We start from the raw sequence: 19149 nt of genomic DNA on the forward strand, positions 1-19149 counted from the left end.
AATATCAAAACAATAATTCGCAATTTATATTTGAGGGAATTTTGGACAGGAAAATGATTCCTTAAATTACTAAGGTACCAGACAGAATTTATTCATATCACATTTACAATTTCACGTATAAAGTAAAATATTAAAAAAATGATTTCCGAGGAAAACTCAGAACGGAAAGTCCCTAATCAAATGGCAAAATCAAAAGCTTAAACACATCAAACGAATTGCTACCAACTGTCATATTCCTTAATTGTTATATGCATTTTCTCATGTAGAAAATGGTGGATTTAACCTGGTTTTATATTTAGATAAACCCTCACTTGTATGACAGTCTCATCAAATAGATATTATTCTATTCATGTTTAATTTTGTTTATGTTGTATATAATTTATTATTTCTTTTAGATAATATGCATTTTGAAATTAATACTTCAATCGTCGTTGCAATGATGTAAATATAGTATACATACACATTTTGTTGACTACAAACGAAATTATCACCTTATTTTTTGTGTTTTAGTTGTGCTTTTCAGAATCTACCTTCAGCACAAAGCCAATTGCAAAACTTGTGAAAGACAAAAAATGCATGCAAATGTCAGTATTTACCTCAAAAGCTTACAAAACCTTAAACAGACTTATTAAGAAGGGATATAGTTACGATACTGTCATCAAAGATTGCATATTTTGGCTTTAACATTGATTCACTTATAGGGTCTTTGCATCGAAACTAAACACATTCATTTAAAAAAACAGTTGTTGGCATGACACGGGTTATGTTCTTCTCATATATTTTATAATAGTATGGCACTAAACCCCTAACGAGAGGGATTGTGCCTGATATTCATATAATGAAGACACAATCTTTCAATCAGTTAAATTGAGGTCTGGAGCTGGTATGTCAGTTAACTGCTAGTAGTCTGTTGTTATTTATGTATTATTGTCATTTTATTTATTTTCTGTTGTTTTATCTTCTGACATCTGACTCGGACTTCTCTTGAACTGAATTTTAATGTGCGTATTGCTATGCGTTTACTTTTCTACATTGCCTAGAGGTATAGGGGGAGGGTTAAGATCTCATAAACATGATTAACCCCACCGCAATTTTGCGCCTGTCCCAAGTGAGAAGCCTCTGGCCTTTGTTAGTCTTGTATGATTTTTAATTTTAGTTTCTTGTGTATAATTCGGAGTTTAGTATGACGTCCATTATCACTGTACTAGTATACACATTTTTTAAAGGGGCCAACTGAAGGACGCCTACGGGTATGGGAGTTTCTCGCTACATTGAAGATCCATTGGTGGCCTTCGGTTGTTGTCTGCTCTATGGTCGGGTTGTTGTCGCTTTGACACATTTCCCATATCCTTTCCCAATTTTATATCTTAAAATGTGAGCAGGTCTATTACCAAAAGGTCTTCACTGTATGACAACTCATCATATTATGACCCTTTATAACTCAGAGTTAACAGTACGGAGGGTTACATGGCCGAAGTTCATTTTATAAGCCAAACAAACTGACTAAGAGATTATTTTCCATCGAAACAGCGCAGCTAAGAGAATATTTTCCGTCGAAACAGCTTGTTAAGAGAATATTTTCCATAAAAACAGCTAAGAGAATATTTTCCGTCGAAACAGCTTCTTAAGAGAATATTTTCCGCCGAAACAGACCTCTTGAAATCATTCATCTTTATATTTAACTCTAAGATCTGGTCTATAGTTTGATATGGATCAAAGAAACCGTTAACCTCTGTTTCATTATTTTGGCATTTGATCAAGAAAAAAGAGAGAAGAACATACATTAGCTGACCATATGGCCAGTTAGCACGAACTTTCAATCCTACTTTATCTTATAACTGTTTTATTGAAATTATGTATGTAGATATTTATTTCTTCATTAAGAGATCACTTGAGATAAGTCTGACAATCCAGAATGACACAAAATACGGACATAAAATCATTGAACTAGCATTATACAAGTTGGAATAAAGAGCATATAAGTATATGCAATTTTAAGAATGTACTTTCCAATTTTAATTTCTGAACCTGAATGCAAACATACGAATATTTGAACATGTGTCAATAGTTATCAAAGGTACCAGGATTATAATTTAGTACGCCAGACGCGCGTTTCGTCTACATAAGACGCATCAGTGACGCTCTTATCAAAATATTTATAAAGCCAAACAAGTACAAAGTTGAAGAGCATTGAGGATCCCAAATTCCAAAAAGTTGTGCTTAATACAGCTAACGTAATCTATGCCTGAGATAAGACAATCCTTAGTTTTTCGAAAAATCTAAAGTTTTGTAAACAGGAAATTTATTAAAATGACCACATTATTGATATTCATGTCAACACCGAAATATTGACTACTGGGCTGGCGGTACCCTCGGGGACAAAACGTCCACCAGCAGTGGCATCGACCTGTAAACGATATTTATATGTTCAATTTTTAAATGCTAAGGAATAAGGAATAATTCTAAATGAATATGGCCAAGGTTTTGTATCTATAAAAATAAAAACCGACATTTTCATACGAAACCAAATTCTAAAAGATGTAAATATATGCAATACCTTTAAAAATACATTAATCATTATGTTCCCATTGTTTGTTTCGTTCACTTTTATTCTAATGTATTTCACAACGATCTTCACCAGCAATGCATAGCCCTGAATAAAATATTTATATCATTGATGCATGTTAACTTTTGAAAATACACAATATATAAACTTGCAATGGTTGCTGTCGGTCATAATTATTTGTCGATAATTTATCTTAAAATAAGCTGTATCTGTGGTATTAACAGTTAGTTTGGGTTTTATTCTAATTGTTTTATATTTTTCCACGGTATGCGTTTTCTTCTTGATGCAAACCGAACGGTTACATGTAGACGGTCACATCCTTGTTCAGCATATACCATATTTCATTATCTTTAGTATTTAAATTTACATCAACTTGTGGGATTTGAGTCTCTCGATGAACTAGTACAGGGATATTCATCACACATATTTCAAAGCTTAAACTTTACACTAGTATTCCAATATTTATATTGTCTATTTAAATATCTATCCATGCAAGTGTTTTATGAAATCCTTTCAAAGACCACGATGTTTTAACTGACAGACGTTACAAACCCAACTGACAATCTTGTTATTTTCGTTTATGGAACAACAGACAATTACAATCATATTCAAGGAGTAAACACAGACTCACAAAACCAAAGAATGTGACGGTTGTTGTTCATTCTTTTGACGTGTTTAAGCTTTTGATTTTGCCTTTTGATTAACGTCCTTCCGTTTTGAATTTTCCTCGGAGTTCAGTATTTTTGGGGATTTTACTTTTTAATACAAGTTAAAAAAAAACCTGACGAAAATATAAGTTAACGAAATATTAACAACATGACCAAATGATAAAAGACAATCTAATAGCATAGCCAATAGTTACAAAAGCACACACATAGCAGTTGTAACAAATCAATCTTAATAAGATACAGATCTGTTGTCCACGTTTCGCGTGTTCCTATATTTATTGTGACAGTTATTATCGGATTATATGAAGGGTTATAATGACGATGCAAGAGCCGTTTTCCCTGTCTTACCACCTTTTTCTAAATTTGTTCTTTTTGGACACTCAATTTTGGCATAAATAATGAAACGTAATTTGTAGTAACGTTGATGTTTTTAAGTTCAAGTCCTCTATCAAATTGTGTTTTACATATTTTTCTCTGCTAGACATTAGAAGTGATCAGACAATGTCTATTAATTAGTACACATATGTTAAAATTAATTTCAACCTTTGAACACCGGTATACTACTATTGCCTGTATTCATGCATTCATGTTTACTGTCAATTAATAAGGCCAACATTTTAGAACAATATAATTAGAAGGTGTCTAATAACCATTAAGTCGATTGGAATTTTGGATTTTGACCCAAAAACGATGATTCATTGGTTTTAAGTAGGTGAAGGCCGATTAGTTTTTTTCATGTTTCCTGCTGCATTATACAAATTATGTAAATTTGTGGATTCATATACATATGCAGATGATGTATATTTTGACAGCCATCAAACATTTTGACAAACGGTGATAAGCAGATGTCTTAGGGAATATGATGAATTAGTTTATATTCGGCTTAAATATGTAGATTGAAATCGTTGAATGTTTAGAGCCTTTCAAGTTGAATATTTTTCCTCATTAATATGCAAAATGCGTAGTGCAATTAATGTCAAAATTTATCAAATTTGTTATTTATCATATACACAAGGTTATACATGACATGAATTGTGTCATTTGCAATAAATTACTTCTTAACCAGACACTGTCAATGATAAGTTATGCTACTTCATTTCATAATTTTATACACACTATACATGTACAGATACACGCTTGATATTCTGAATATTAAACTATGTCTTCAATTTATACAATAAGTCACCCTTTATCTTGTTTAAATTAATAATGACAAATTGTTTTCAGAAGTTGTATCTCATACAAATATTTTTGGTAAAATAGTTGCAGACGAAGGTTTATGCTTCCAAAGATAATCCTTGTGTCATAGTTCCATACATGTTTATGATACAAGCAACACTCCAGTCTTTCCCAAAAAGTGTCCTGTTCATTTTTTATCCCATATCTCATCACCAGCACGATTGCATTTGTTAATCCCTTTCAGTTTGTTTTTATTTTTTGTATTTATTTACAACGATAGCTTTCAGTTCAATTTTGGAATAATGCTTCCATTAGGAACACAAATTACACCAATAATGGTATTCGCATAACTGTAGAAATAAAAACTAGGATGACTTGTGGATATCTTTGAATTCAAAAACGATTGTCATACAAGGGAGAGGTTTAGCAAACTATAAACCCAGGTTCTACACAAGGAAATGCCTGTACCAATGCAGGAATACGAAAGTTGTTGTCCATTCGATTGATGTCTTTCAGCATTTAATTTTGCCTTTTGATTACGGAATATTCGTTTTGAATTTTCCTTGGAGTTTGGTATTTTTTGTGATTTTACATTTTTTTATGCTGTATAGACATTTTGAATCTTCAGCAGTCCCGGTAGATGTATGCTTATTATTGATTTTTCATCATTTAAGTTTAACTTTCATTGTAGTCTACTTCTTTTCAGTCGTTTCGATCTTGTATTATTCGTATGACTTTTTAATTCGTGACCCATGCATGTATCATTATATATGTATCTTGCAGATATGGTTCCTTTCTTCACGTTGTTGACCAAAATTACCATGGTAATATTTCTCAATTAAATTGTCTAATATTCGTCATGTCGAAGCCTTTAAAGCCGACATAGCGGTAGGTTTTTATTGAAAGGCCACATGGATGCCCATAATTGCTTACATCCACTTCATTGGAACTGTGGTGGATAGTTGTCTCATTGGCAATCACACCACACCTCCCCATTTAATATTGACAAAAAAATGCCTACGTGTTCAGGCTGTTATATCGGTTTTAACCTTTATCAAATCGGACATTTACTATCTGTTACCTTTATTAGTTTCTTCAAATTATGTGATTTGAACATTGGTAAATTAATATTTAATATACTTTGTATCATATATACGTTGTATGTCACGTATACCTTGAGTCTTTAAACAAAAATACATATGCAGTATTTGAAAAGATATAAACCTAAAACAAATAAACCTATACCATTGAATTAATTTTTAAAACTAATTCACAATCGTTTTACTGAATTTGTTTTGTGTGCTACTTGTTTATGCATTTGTAACTTAACGTAGTGGAAAAGATTTTACTCTTCATAGACTCTTTCCGAAATGTAAATAAAGGCAATAGTAGTATACCGCTGTTCAATGAGCATATATCGATTTTACTGAAACAAATGAAGAGTACAAACAAAAACTGAGGGAAACGCATCAACTTTAAGAAGGAAAAAACTTAAACAACCGAAACATTGAACTGCTACAACATGCAAATCCTCTAAACCCAATAAAATCTCGATAGCGTCAGCAGTGCCATATGCTCATATTTCTGTCTAAATACTTTTACGGTTCAGAATATAAGTTATTTATTAAGTCTTATGATATTCATAATGAATTAACAAAAAAAGATTGTTAAAAAAATCATCCTGAAACAAATTTTTCTAAAAAAAACCTTTTCGTTCCTTTGGACCTTAACCTTGCATTCATTATTAGTTGAAACGGTCAGGGATTGGGCTACTGGAATACATTCAATAGATCTGACACATTTTCTGTAATGTTTGTCAGATTCATTACGTAGGAACAGCATTCATCAATCACCTTTCCAAATTATTAGATCTCCTTTGTCATCATCGTTTCTAACAGGTGTATATTCGTTTTTCTCGGTCATTGGCTTGGCAAGCCTTTGTAACTTTTAGACAAAACTTTGATGTTTACTCATTTGGTATAATCTTTTTACAAATGATTAATTTTTTAACCCACGAATAGGGAAATACAATTGGTATTGGTTAAGAATACAATGTTTAGTACTTTTATCATTTTTGTTTTAACAATTTTTAATGGTCATTGTTATATTATAGTTCGTTTCTGTGTGTATTACATTATAACGTTGTGTCGTTTGTTTTCTCTTATTTTTGAGTGTAAATTCACATTGCGATAAGACGTGTCACGGTACTTGTCTATCCCAAATTCATGTATTTGGTTTTGATGTTATATATATATGTTATATTTGTTATTCTCGTGGGATTTTGTCTATGTGTGTTACATTTTAGTGTTATGTCGTTGTTCTCCTCTTATATTTAATGCGTTTCCCTCGGTTTTAGTTTGTTATCCCGATTTTGTTTTTTGTCCATGGATTTATGAGTTTTGAACAGCGGTATACTACTGTTGCCTTTATTTAATTACAAAGTTTCCAAAATCTAGATGTTTTCCTTCAAATCGTGAGTTTATTCACTCCAATTAATTTATCGTTCTATTTACCTAGAATATATCAAATATAAGTCAATTTGGTGTTGAAAGGGGAAAAATGAGACCTAATATCTGCATATCCTTTCAATGTCCATCAGTTCGATTGCTTCTGCTGTCAGAATCAGCCTAAACATAAAGCACTTGCGGTTTTGAATTTGGTTCATGTTGCTCAGTCGTCAAGTTTTCTATATGTTTTGTATTCTGTTGTTTGGTTTTGGTCGTTTATCATATTTGTCATTGTGGTGCATGTCGGTTTGTCATCGACTGATGAGTTTGAATATCCCTTTGGTATATGTCATTTTTATTTTCTGACTAGTACACTTTGATGGCAAAAGCAGATTTTAACCAATCGGATTTTTCCTTTAGAAAGGTCAACATTTGCAGTTTTATTTCTTGCATATATTAAAGTTATTGTGAAATAAATACTCCATAGAATTTTAATAGATTTATTACGCATTGGAAGTTATTGTATCGATAGGCCTGGAAGGTCAAGATATTAACCTTCGACTTCCGATTTTTTCGGTATAAACAAGTGGCTACCCTGTGGATCATTGTATAGATGTGCTTTAAGAAATAGATTGAGATACTTTTGCAGGTAAATATAGTAAACTTAAAAGTAATCCGTGCAATACAAGGTATGATGGACACTATAATATTATATATATTTACGAAACAGCTGAGTCATTCTTAATTTCAATTTCAAATGAATTAAACAGTATCTTTGATATTATCAAGATATGAATAATTATCATTTCTGTGTTTCATTTGACCATTTGCCAGTATCGATAGGCCTGGAAGGTCAAGATATTAACCTTCGACTTCCGATTTTTTCGGTATAAACAAGTGGCTACCCTGTGGATCATTGTATAGATGTGCTTTAAGAAATAGATTGAGATACTTTTGCAGGTAAATATAGTAAACTTAAAAGTAATCCGTGCAATACAAGGTATGATGGACACTATAATATTATATATATTTACGAAACAGCTGAGTCATTCTTAATTTCAATTTCAAATGAATTAAACAGTATCTTTGATATTATCAAGATATGAATAATTATCATTTCTGTGTTTCATTTGACCATTTGCCATATTGAAGGTTATGTTGCAATTGATTCCTTTTTCCACAAACTGTATAAGAACTATAAGCTGTATAGGTTAATTGGCATATATGTAAAAAGTGAGTTATCTTTTAGTAATGATCTGGTTGATAAATTGGTTTTGTTAATTATGACGTATTTCTGTTCATGTATTCAATTATTTACTAAGTTGATCTATAGAAGAACTACTTAAGGTACGACCTTTATACATTGCAATTTGATGAAATGGTGAGTTTCACCACTACTTTTCATGTATCGGGTCATGTATAATACAGTATCAAGGGAAAGCCCTATTCTGTGTTCTGGGAGATGATCCATATCAGGTTCTTTCCGATAAATTGACCTCTAAGTTTCCCAAACAAGTAGAATTGATGGCATACGCTTTGTAAGCAGCAGTATATTGGAGGAATGAATAACCTACCGCCTAGACCCTTATATGAGTATTGGGATTCCCTGAATACAGTGCATCAAAATGGAATACCAATATTTTGTCCATCATAGTGAACAGTTAAATTATCAAAGTTAATGTGAAATACTTTTTATTCAATATGTTTTAAAACAGCTTTCTTCAATTCATCCCTCAAGAACAGTTACGTAAGTGAAGAATGGAAGACTTCAGTCCATGCATAGTCTATTTTCCAATTACCGTAGTTTACCTTATAATTAGAAATCCATTTTCGTTATCTCCCTTAGGAAGGACATAAATTTTCATTAACAATGCAGAGCTATCGGGAATAGCATATTTATCTTAAAGTATTGTGTGTAACATTTAAGTTTTTCAAACTTTTTAATTGCATTTAATATTTAATTTTTAAGCTAAAAAAGCATTTGTTACCAGTAGCTATTTTTCACTGAAAAAAGGTTAAAACTACGATATATCATATTCAAATTATCATGCTTTGCGTGGAGAAAAGTTAATTCTGTCAGGTATATTCCAACTTACTAGTTACAAAGGACATCAATTTGTGTTTATCATGTGTAACAATATAACTTAAGTCGGTAATTGACAAATGGACGTTTTGAACAATGAATGAGCCTCAAACGGAATTTATTCCATTTAAATTTTATGTACTCATTTATTACTTTTACGTACTGCACGTGTCCACCAGTACGTAATAGAATTTGTATTGCAACGACTGTTGCTATATGAATCAATCTTAAAAGACAGAACAATGGCATTTGTATGAAAATATTGAGTTTTGTTCTTGTCAGCATAATTAGATTCAGTACCTTTGAGGCACTGTAAATTTCGAATCTTGATTAACATGTATTAGAATTTTTGTATCAAAGCATTGAATTAATAATCTCAGAAAACGTGTACGTGTATCGTAGAAAATTTGAATTGTTGAATGCAATAGAATTGGAAAAAAACGTTCGAATACTATATGTTTTCTGGTTAATTATGTTGCATACCTATGGACATCAAAAACAAACAAAGTTAATTTGTATCTGAAAAACGACACATTAGATATATTTTTGACTTTGGAAAAAATATCCTTCTCAATTTCTTTTAAATAAAAATTGTCAACACTTATATAACTACAGTCTTGTAGCTTTTGTAAATCGGTTCAAAAAGATTTAATTATGTGGTTTATATTTTCATATGCACATGAATCTGGTTTACTGCAATTATCAGTGAAGACTGGAAAGCATTTTAGTTATAATCCTTGCGTAAATACCGTATCTCTTACCTGTACCTGTGTATACCAAATAATACAATAAAAAATCTCAAAATTTGAAACCATGAACCGACTTATATTTAGTCCAATTATTTTGATTGGAAATTACTTTTGATTCCATTGCTGTTTAATGGAAAAGGAAGAATATTATGTTTATTAATTGAAAACACAAAATTACCTTGCGTAAAAGAAAATACCAAAAAGCAAAGAAACAACACTTTATAAATAATTGTTCTTCATCTCAAAACGTGTCTCACAGTGATGTTTTCAACATAGAAAAAAGTTAAATGCTTGTATCTGTTGGGCAGTATTCTTTATAAAATGTCGATCATATTATAACTGCAATCGGCCATCTTCGGCAGATTCCGCTACTGTAGATTGTAAGATATGCCGAGATGTGCCGAATGTCTTAAATTGAACATAGAAGAACACAGCTGCGAGATCAACAGATCTGCCATAAATTTGCATAAACGTGTCCGCATTATGCGTTACTTTCATTTTTCAGTGGCAAATATATCATAAAATACAACACAAACATAAATTTTAAAAAACATCAATTAAGTCGGTTCTGACGAATTTGATGTCAAGGAGAAGAGGTGGGAAGTTTCAAATGTCATTGAAACAATGTTGCATGTTTGGTCAAGATAGAAATGTTGCCTTCTTATAATTCATTTGTGAGATCTGAGAAAAGTTGTTGCAATGACATTTTCATATTCAAAGAGTGCAGGGAACACAGTTTTAGACTTCCCACTTTTGTTTCTAACATTGAAACTAACAAAAAATGCAAAATTGATAGTAAAATAAGGAAGAAAAAAGTTGGTAGAATATGAAAAAAAATTAAAAAAATCATTTTATAATATGCATATATATGATAAAAGAACTAGGATCAGTTTTAATAGAGTTTTGAAAAGTTATTTTTTGAGAGCGTCTTCAATTTAAATGCTTTCCTTTTTTCTTTCTCTTGCTTAATTTAATATTGTTTTGTTTATTTCTCATAATCTCGATGCAGATGTTCTCTTCATGTAGCTTTTGGCATTAAGACGTCTTGATTTATAACTGGTAAACACGTCAATGTGTTTTTAGCCAGACAAGGTCATTAAACCCTCCAGTTGTTTCCTTCTTCTTTGTTTGTCTTGCATTAGGGTTTCTGTCTCTTTGATGCTTATGTATTAATCGTCTCTTTTGAGTTGTAAAATATGAAATTGAGTTGTCTCCCATTCTCCTGAATCAAATATTTCCGAATGTACCTTTTTTGACTGTTTTCTTATATTTATAAATGTGAGAACATTTAAAAAATATTGGCGAACATTTTGTATTTAATTGGAAGAATAAATAAGATGGTTTTATTCTCAAAATCTATTTATAATGGATAATTCTTTTATAGAAAAAAAGAATGTTCATAATGTCGCTAATCGGGGAACTTTTTAAAACTAAAAGAAAGAAGTTGACATTTGTGGTTTGGACAAAGTGGCGTTGGTCATCAAAAACCAGCAATTATTTTTTGCTTGAGTTTGATGAACATTGTTTTTCTGTATCAGTTTTAGTTTGAAACCCGGATTTGTTTTTTTTTCTCAATCGATTTGTGACTTTCGAACAGCGGTATACTACTACTGTTGCCTTTATTTACAATGTATTATAATATTGTATAAATGTTTGTATTTTTACCAAATATGTTTTCCTGTGATCATTTGTAGTTTTTTGTTTTGCTTTTTTTTATTAAAGAAATTTGACGGTACAGTCTCTTTCTTTTGTATCAATATGTAATTTTGCAATTTTTTGTGTTTGTTTTAAGAATGTTTTTGTCTATTGTCAGTGAATCACCAGAAGCTTTCTTAAAGTCTTAATGCTGATTCCGTATGTTTGATTTTTTAAAGTTAAACTGGTATTTTTATGATATATTCCTGCTAGTGTCTATCCCATATCCAAAGTATCGGAATGTTTATAAATCATAAAATGCAAGACTTAGTAGATCTCTAGAATGAAAGATCTCGTTACACCTGAAATTAGAAAAGAATGTTTATTAGTTGAAATTATTTTCACAAGAAGACAAAATATTTTTTACAATTTTCTGTTACCAAAAAATAAAAAGGGGTTATGGTTTTATTATTTTGAATGTTTATATACCGCTTAAAGTAAAATACTTTAACCCAAACGATATTTAACTATTGATATTAACAAATGCATAAATAAAATTAAAAAAAAATACATTGTGTTCAATTTTTGATGGATAACGCTCCTTTTTTCTATATCTGGAAGAATTGTATAGAACACTTTGTCTACAAACGTAAAACAATGCAACACAATTAAATCTTTTAAAACCCATATATTGAAAAATATTTTGTTTAATTCTAATAACATTATAATAGTTTAATATTTTTTTTTATTGAACTTTATATTTTATGCTGTTATCATTATATTACTATTTTTTAATATATACATATATGATATATAATTTTGAAGAGAAAACATGAGATAATATCTACACAAAGATAACTTGTATGAGGAATATATTTGTTATTTTTATTTCGACTTAACAAATCGTAACTTTTAGGACTATCCTAAGACACCTTTTTACATATCCTAACTTTAGGACCAAATTTAGGACATATCTTATTTCCAGAGAATTTCGTTAACCTGTCTTATGGCTACGACGTGTCCGGAGACCATCCTAAGACACGCCCTAGTCCTGGGACAGTTTAGTTGACACGGCCCAATAGGCCGGTTTCACGAAGCTATCATAAGATATGGCATGAGATATATCTTAGGACATGTCTTTTGATCCTTTAATGACTATCTTAGGTTATATTTAGGAGATATAAGCGGATAATATTAGCAAAGATATCTTACACCAGTCAAGCATAAACATGACTTTATGGAAAAATTCATGAAAATGTACTAGTATGTCTTTCCAATAAATTAATAAACATGTTGATTAATATCATTAGATGATTTGCAAAAATATTACAAAAAATGAGTGGAATTAATATAAATAATCTATTAATAAAAAGTAAGATCACAAAAATACTGAACTTAGGGGAAAATCAATTCGGAAAGTCCATAATCACATGGCAAAATCAAATAACAAAACGCATCAAAAACGAATGGAAAAGAACTGTCATATTCCTGACTTGGTACAGGCATTTTCAAATGTAGAAAATGGTGGATTAAACCTAAATTTATAGCGCTAACCCTCTCACTTTGATGACAGTCTCATCAAATTCCGTTATATTTACATTGATGCGTAAACTAAACAGACACAATCAATAAAATAGTCAAAATATGGGTACACCAATCTACGTATGAAACATTAAATACAAAATTGAGGAAAAAACGAATACAATTATGACATTTTGTGTTGTACAAGTGATTTGAATTTAATTTGTCACTGAATCGGTTATAATCAGTTTTAATGATAAAAATCGCTCCTTTTTTATATAAATACATCGAATGTTCATTCATGACAAATCATGATAATCCAGCAACCTATAAAGATTCAGTTATGAGCTGGAAAAAGGAGAATAGATAATTTATAGTAATAATTGAATATTTTTTTGGCAAAACTAATATTAAAAATTAGTTTAATTTATAGAAATAAACTTATGACTATCATAAGACCAACATAAGACACCTCTCGTGTAGTCCTAACTTTTTGTCCAACTTTAAAAGATATGCTTATTTAGGCCCACATTTAAAATCTCTATGCACTTATTAGATTTACGATATTTCTAATACACGTCCTAGTCCTAGGAAAGTTTCGTGGACACAGCCTCAGAGATTTCTGCCTATAAAGGAGAAACTGAGGTACAAGTGAGCCAAGGTTTTTGTTGTCAAATTTTCCAAACCCTGCTCTAATGATAAGTGAAGCGTTATCTCTTTTCCAAAGTTGTAAAAAGTAAAATCACAAAAGTACTTAACTCCAAGGAAAATTCGAAACGGAAAGTCCCTTTTCAAATGGCAAATTCAAAAGCTCAAACAAATCAAAGGAATGGATAACAACTGTCATATTTCTAACTTAGTATAGGCACTTTTTCATGTAGAAAATGGTGGATTAACCCTGGTTTTATAGCTAGCTAAACCTTTCACTTGTATAATATAAATCTAAAGGCGAAATATGCATTTTAGATTAACTGATAATTCAAAATTATGTATTTAATTTCACTTTAATAGCGAACCCATATAGGTAGTCTCTCATGACATTAAATGTTGCAATATTCGTTTTATTTGGCATTGGTTTGAAAGTAACATTAACCACAAATCACAGAACTAGAATACGTATATGTATGAATATAAAAAAAAATCTTATTTTAATTCATGTATACATTTTAAGGAGATCTTCACAACGGTTTTAAATATCAAAACATAAAAATTGGGAAGTTTTGAACAGTGGTAAACTACTGTTGCCTTTATTGAATGCACATTCTACGAAATTTAAAGTGATTCAAAGTATTCTGTGAAACAAACCCCGTCATTAATATAAAAACAATTCAAAGGCAAAGAAGCAAAAATTAAAAAAAAGAAGGAAAGGAGTATAATATATGCAATAAATTTAATGATAATAAATAACACACTGATTATAAGAATTATGTCAATCAGAATAACAAAGGGCAAGGACTTATATATTTTTAAGAAAAGGAAGCTCGCAGTGCTAGATGTATTTATATAAAAAAAAAAACAGAAAAACTTTCATTGTTATATAACGAATTCAAGTTATTTTTTAATTAAAGTGCTGCAGTACTGTGGGTAATTTGATGCGCAATATACGCTTAATTAGTTTCTTCATATAATAAACGAACATGACCTAAGAACTTAATGATTACAGGTATCCATTTCTCTGTCAGCTTTGATACATGAAGATAAATGATATGTGGTCAAGTCTAAACTTTCCCCTTGCTACTATGTTGATTACATAAAAAAAAATCAAAAGCGTTTTCTTATTATTACATGTAAATGTTTTTTTAAAAGTGTATGATAAGAAGTTACTGATACATAAATATAATTGCAGTGGTCTCTAAGGCTGCCGAGGTTATTTCCCTTAGATAACGAATTTGCCATAAAAAAAAATACAACCTCATTTTTGAAATTGCAAAAAAAAAAAATTGAAATAACTCGATATAATTTATGTATATGTCCATCATGATTTAAATTATTAAGCACTAAAAAGGTAATAAACAAATCCCAGAGTTTGAGAATTGTAATATTTCTGTATTTTTTCAAAATAAAATCATTTCACACTGCGTAAGCATATGTTACAAATGTATACTGTATAAACAGTGCCGTGGGAAATAAGATGAGCCTTTGTATGTAAGCCGAGAAGTAAACATGGTAAGACATTTCTTTTCTTTAATTTTTTTCTTAAACATTTTTATGAAGATAGTAGTTTCACTTTCAAATGGCAATCCACATGCGTATTGGTAATACAAAAATCATTAATTGTCATTTTCTCTAATGTAATTGATTTAAACATTACATCAATTAATGTTATTCTGTTGTTTTCAGTTTTTGAACCAATACCCTAAAACATCAGAAATTGTTTGCTCATAAAACGTATTAGCTTTTGAAAAGACTTAAAATTGCGTTGTACCTCAAACTTCCTCATTTTGTCTAAAATGAAATAATTTAAAATAAAACACAATAATTGTATTTTCTAGATTATGTATCATTAATTTTATTTTTAAAATTGCTTTATTTTTGTTTTTTTATTTCGAATATTTTTCGGAAAATTATTGAGCATTTTTTTTTTTAAATCATTTAAATAAATTACTTTAATAGAAAATGTAATTATTATGAAATGTTGGTATTTGCGTTTTCTTGTTACATTTTAAATACAATATGAATATATATCATTTGTGGATCATTGTCTGCGCTGTCTGTGTTATTGAATTCATGACTAAAATATCATCATCATAATAAAATAATTGATAACATAATTAATTTTTAACGTAATAAATCTGAGATTCAGCTTATTTGGCTTTATAAATATTTTGATATGAGCGTCACTGATGAGTCTTATGTAGACGAAACGCGCGTCTGGCGTACTAAATTATAATCCTGGTACCTTTGATAACTATTATTCGATTGCTTTATTTATTTCAAGAATCTGTACAACTTTTTTTTTTATTATATTGATAAATTTTGCTTTGTCAGTAATATTCTAGACGAAAAACACTTGCCTTGTAAGGTATTTTTTTTCTTCAAATAATCAAAATACAATCATTTTGATTGTTTATTTTTCAATTGCATGTGTTTAATGTGTTTAAGACATTGGTTATTATATTTTCAATTTCTAAACTACGTATATTTTGAAACGATTATTTGTTTTATCATTTCTTGAGTAAAGTATTTTTCGATCGAATTTAATTGTAAAATATTGACTAATTATATGGAAACTGAAAATAAAATAGTTGAAAACTAAAGAATATAAGAATAAAAATATTATTATTCCAATCAAGGGCCCTTGATGGGTACCATGACATATATACACACAAAACAATAGATTGTAATTTGTAATAGAAAAACATTGAAAAGAAGTATTAAAAGTTCATATACCTGCTACCATGATAGAATTACATATATTTCTTCGTTATATTTACAAAAAGTAAAATAACAAAAGAAATGAATTGATTTTACCTTAACAGTATACCTTCTGACCACCCTGATTGAAATTACCTAAAAATCATTTATCAAAACATCCACAAATATCTCCTGTTTCGTAACTTGAAAAATCATTCATTTTCTGATAGAAATTCACAGCGTGTCGTCGATTTGATAACTGTCCGGTGGAAAAAAAAACATGTAATAGACTTAAGCACATATCTCCTCCGGGCGTCAAGGAAACGAAAACAAAATAATCACAACATCAAAAGGAAAAAACTGTTGCAGCAGAAAATGTCCGGATTGTACGGGTTTCGTCGTCTACGTGAGCGAAATAAAAGCAAAAGGAGTTTTGAGTGTGCAATTGTTTAAATCCGGAACATAAAGTCATAAATATATCAAACTTAGTCCCCAATCGCCACGGCAAACGCATTAAACAGTAGATATCCATTAAGCATTGTTCTTTTATGGCCCATAAAACTCTCTCGGTCTCCTTTCATCTAAAACACTGAGTAAATGAAAACAAAAACTGAACGCATATTTCAACGTTTTACTTTATTTTAAAATATTCTAGCTGCAAGAGCTTAGGCAGTAAATTTTAAATTATTGTTTTTTCGAGAGGCAAGTTATTCGCATCGAACAACAGAAATACCGATAGGAAATTCTCACAACCGGTGAAAAATGTATTTTGGTTGATGATAGATTTTTAAAATATTTTGTTTATAAATACAAAACAGAATTCTTGATTAATAAAAAAAAAACATGAACAAATTTCATCGTTTGATAATAATAAAAAATTGAAAGTATTATTTCTGTAACAATATTTACTTTCGAAAAACTGTGCACAGTAGCTAAAAGTTAATACAAACTATTTTTTATAGAAGCAATACATAAGTTTTTGCTGTATTATAACCAAAATAATTGTAAAATTTAGCAACTAATACACATTTTCCTTCACCAGTTATACAAATATTTTTCGTTTCAGGATTTTTTTCCCTAAAAATGTATACACACAATCTTTCAATTACAAAAATGAGAGGATATGAAAATTTGCTTTATCAAATAGTATCGCAATAATTATATATATATATATATATATATATATATATATATATATATATATATATATATATATATATATATATATATATATATATATATCCCATGACACGGCTTATCAACATTTATGTCGCTACACTGAAATTTTTCTACATGTATTTAAGAAAATTCTAATAACATTGTAGTGTTGTTGTCAAATTTGTGTGTCGAATGTTTATAGATAAATCAATACACAGTAATTTTTGCTAATTTATATTTAGTAAATGTTATATTTCTGCTAGATATTCAAATTTTCAAACCCTAACCCTTCTTACTCTTTCAGAAATGAAAGTAAAACTATTCCCTCCGTGTTAAAATTGTCTACTTACATCAACGAACATTTAATTTTTACATCTCACATATTCCTGGTATAAACCAAAGTTGTTTTACCGAAACAACCTTTCTCCAGATAAGCAAAGAAAATAATGAGCAAATTTGATAAAATGATCCTTTATTAGTATTATGGACGCTAATAAATTAACAATTTTGGCGTTTTATTGCCAATTTAGTGCAGTATAATGTCAGATAATTCTCCAACAAATGCCCAACATAAATAATCTTTTGACATTTTATATGATCATTTTACCTGCTTAATTATCAACTGGACACATTTAAGTTCAGGGCTATTAAGTTTAGAACACAAATAAAACATTAACATTATTTAAATTAATTGAAACAAATAAATTGAAAAAGGGTCGCATGAAGACGTAAAGACAGATAAATTATCTATAAATGGATGATAAAAATGCTTGAACTTGAATTCGTCAACGTTTAATAATAGTATATAAACAATACTGTTTGTAGATATCTTTCAAAGAAAAAAAGAAATAGTATCTACGTTTTATGATAATAGATTTCATCTATTTGGAAATTGATATGTAATAGATCGTATTATATTGAGGTATTTGAGGTTTAAAACATAGATAATAACAATTTATGAATTCTACTTTAATGTCAGTAAGTAAATAAAGCAACACAATTTTATCGTTGATATTTTGAGACAAATAATGATAAGTAACAGTTCCAAAATTATACGAGTTATTTCCCTTTGAACATTAAGACGATCGAACAGATGACTGCTTAAACCGCTTAGCGATACTCGTTAACATTAATCAAAAAAGGTTACACATCTAAATAGATAAGATGAATATGATGTAGTGCAATGTGAAAATTTACTTATTTCATTCCATATTAATCAATACTATTTATGTTCATAATTCATTTTCATATTTCTGTTAAAAGTTCAGCTTACATTTGTCAGAAAGTAGACGTATTGTTGCCAATGCATTGTCTTCATCAGAATGCAAATAAAAATGTAGAATTAAAAAAATATAAATGTTAGTTGTAAATATTGACACATTTCTTTTTAATTGACAGGTATATATGTCTGAATAATTTCAATCTATGACTTTTAAAAGGTTTGGACTCCGAATCTCAATACGTGGCGTCATACCTAGAATGATCTTTTGACAGTCAACTCGTAGACTTCTTCCTCAGGTGGGGCTTAAGTCACGAAATACTTTAATATACTTATTGTAATCAAAAGCCAAACCCTAAATGTTTTAAGTACCAAAATTGTCCCCTTTGCTGTAACGTATCCTCAAAACCGACAATCCCTTTGGAATTCATTCATGATCAATTGTCACACGCTTGATGAAGTACCAAAGATGTTTTCCTTTTACTTCAATATGATATGGAATTTCATATGAGCGAGCAGGAACTTATATATTGCCTGTATGTATAATGTTCCCAGCAGTAATAGATAACT

At 29.7% G+C, this 19149-nt stretch overlaps 1 protein-coding gene and 1 long non-coding RNA gene across 3 annotated transcripts in view; one reads left to right on the top strand and one right to left on the bottom strand.

Annotated features, from left to right (window-relative positions):
- Positions 1 to 19149, top strand: part of LOC143062706 (uncharacterized) — a 42371-nt gene that overhangs the window by 14131 nt on the left and 9091 nt on the right. Inside the window, exon 1 of one of the 2 annotated variants that reach the window (XM_076234463.1) lies at positions 14952 to 15014. The exons of the other annotated variant lie outside the window; for it this stretch is intronic. The gene's annotated coding sequence lies outside the window, so the exon portion shown is untranslated. Of the gene's footprint in view, positions 1 to 14951; positions 15015 to 19149 lie in introns of those variants that run through there. 2 annotated transcript variants of the gene reach the window in all.
- LOC143062707 (uncharacterized) lies at positions 9452 to 18259 on the bottom strand. Its single transcript, XR_012974818.1, has 2 exons — positions 17711 to 18259; positions 9452 to 11689 (listed from the first exon to the last, which is right to left on the bottom strand). It is a non-coding gene; the product is annotated as an uncharacterized LOC143062707 (long non-coding RNA).

This window comes from Mytilus galloprovincialis, chromosome 2 (genome assembly GCF_965363235.1).
Source record: "Mytilus galloprovincialis chromosome 2, xbMytGall1.hap1.1, whole genome shotgun sequence".
In the NCBI taxonomy this organism is placed as follows: Eukaryota; Metazoa; Mollusca; class Bivalvia; order Mytilida; family Mytilidae; genus Mytilus; species Mytilus galloprovincialis.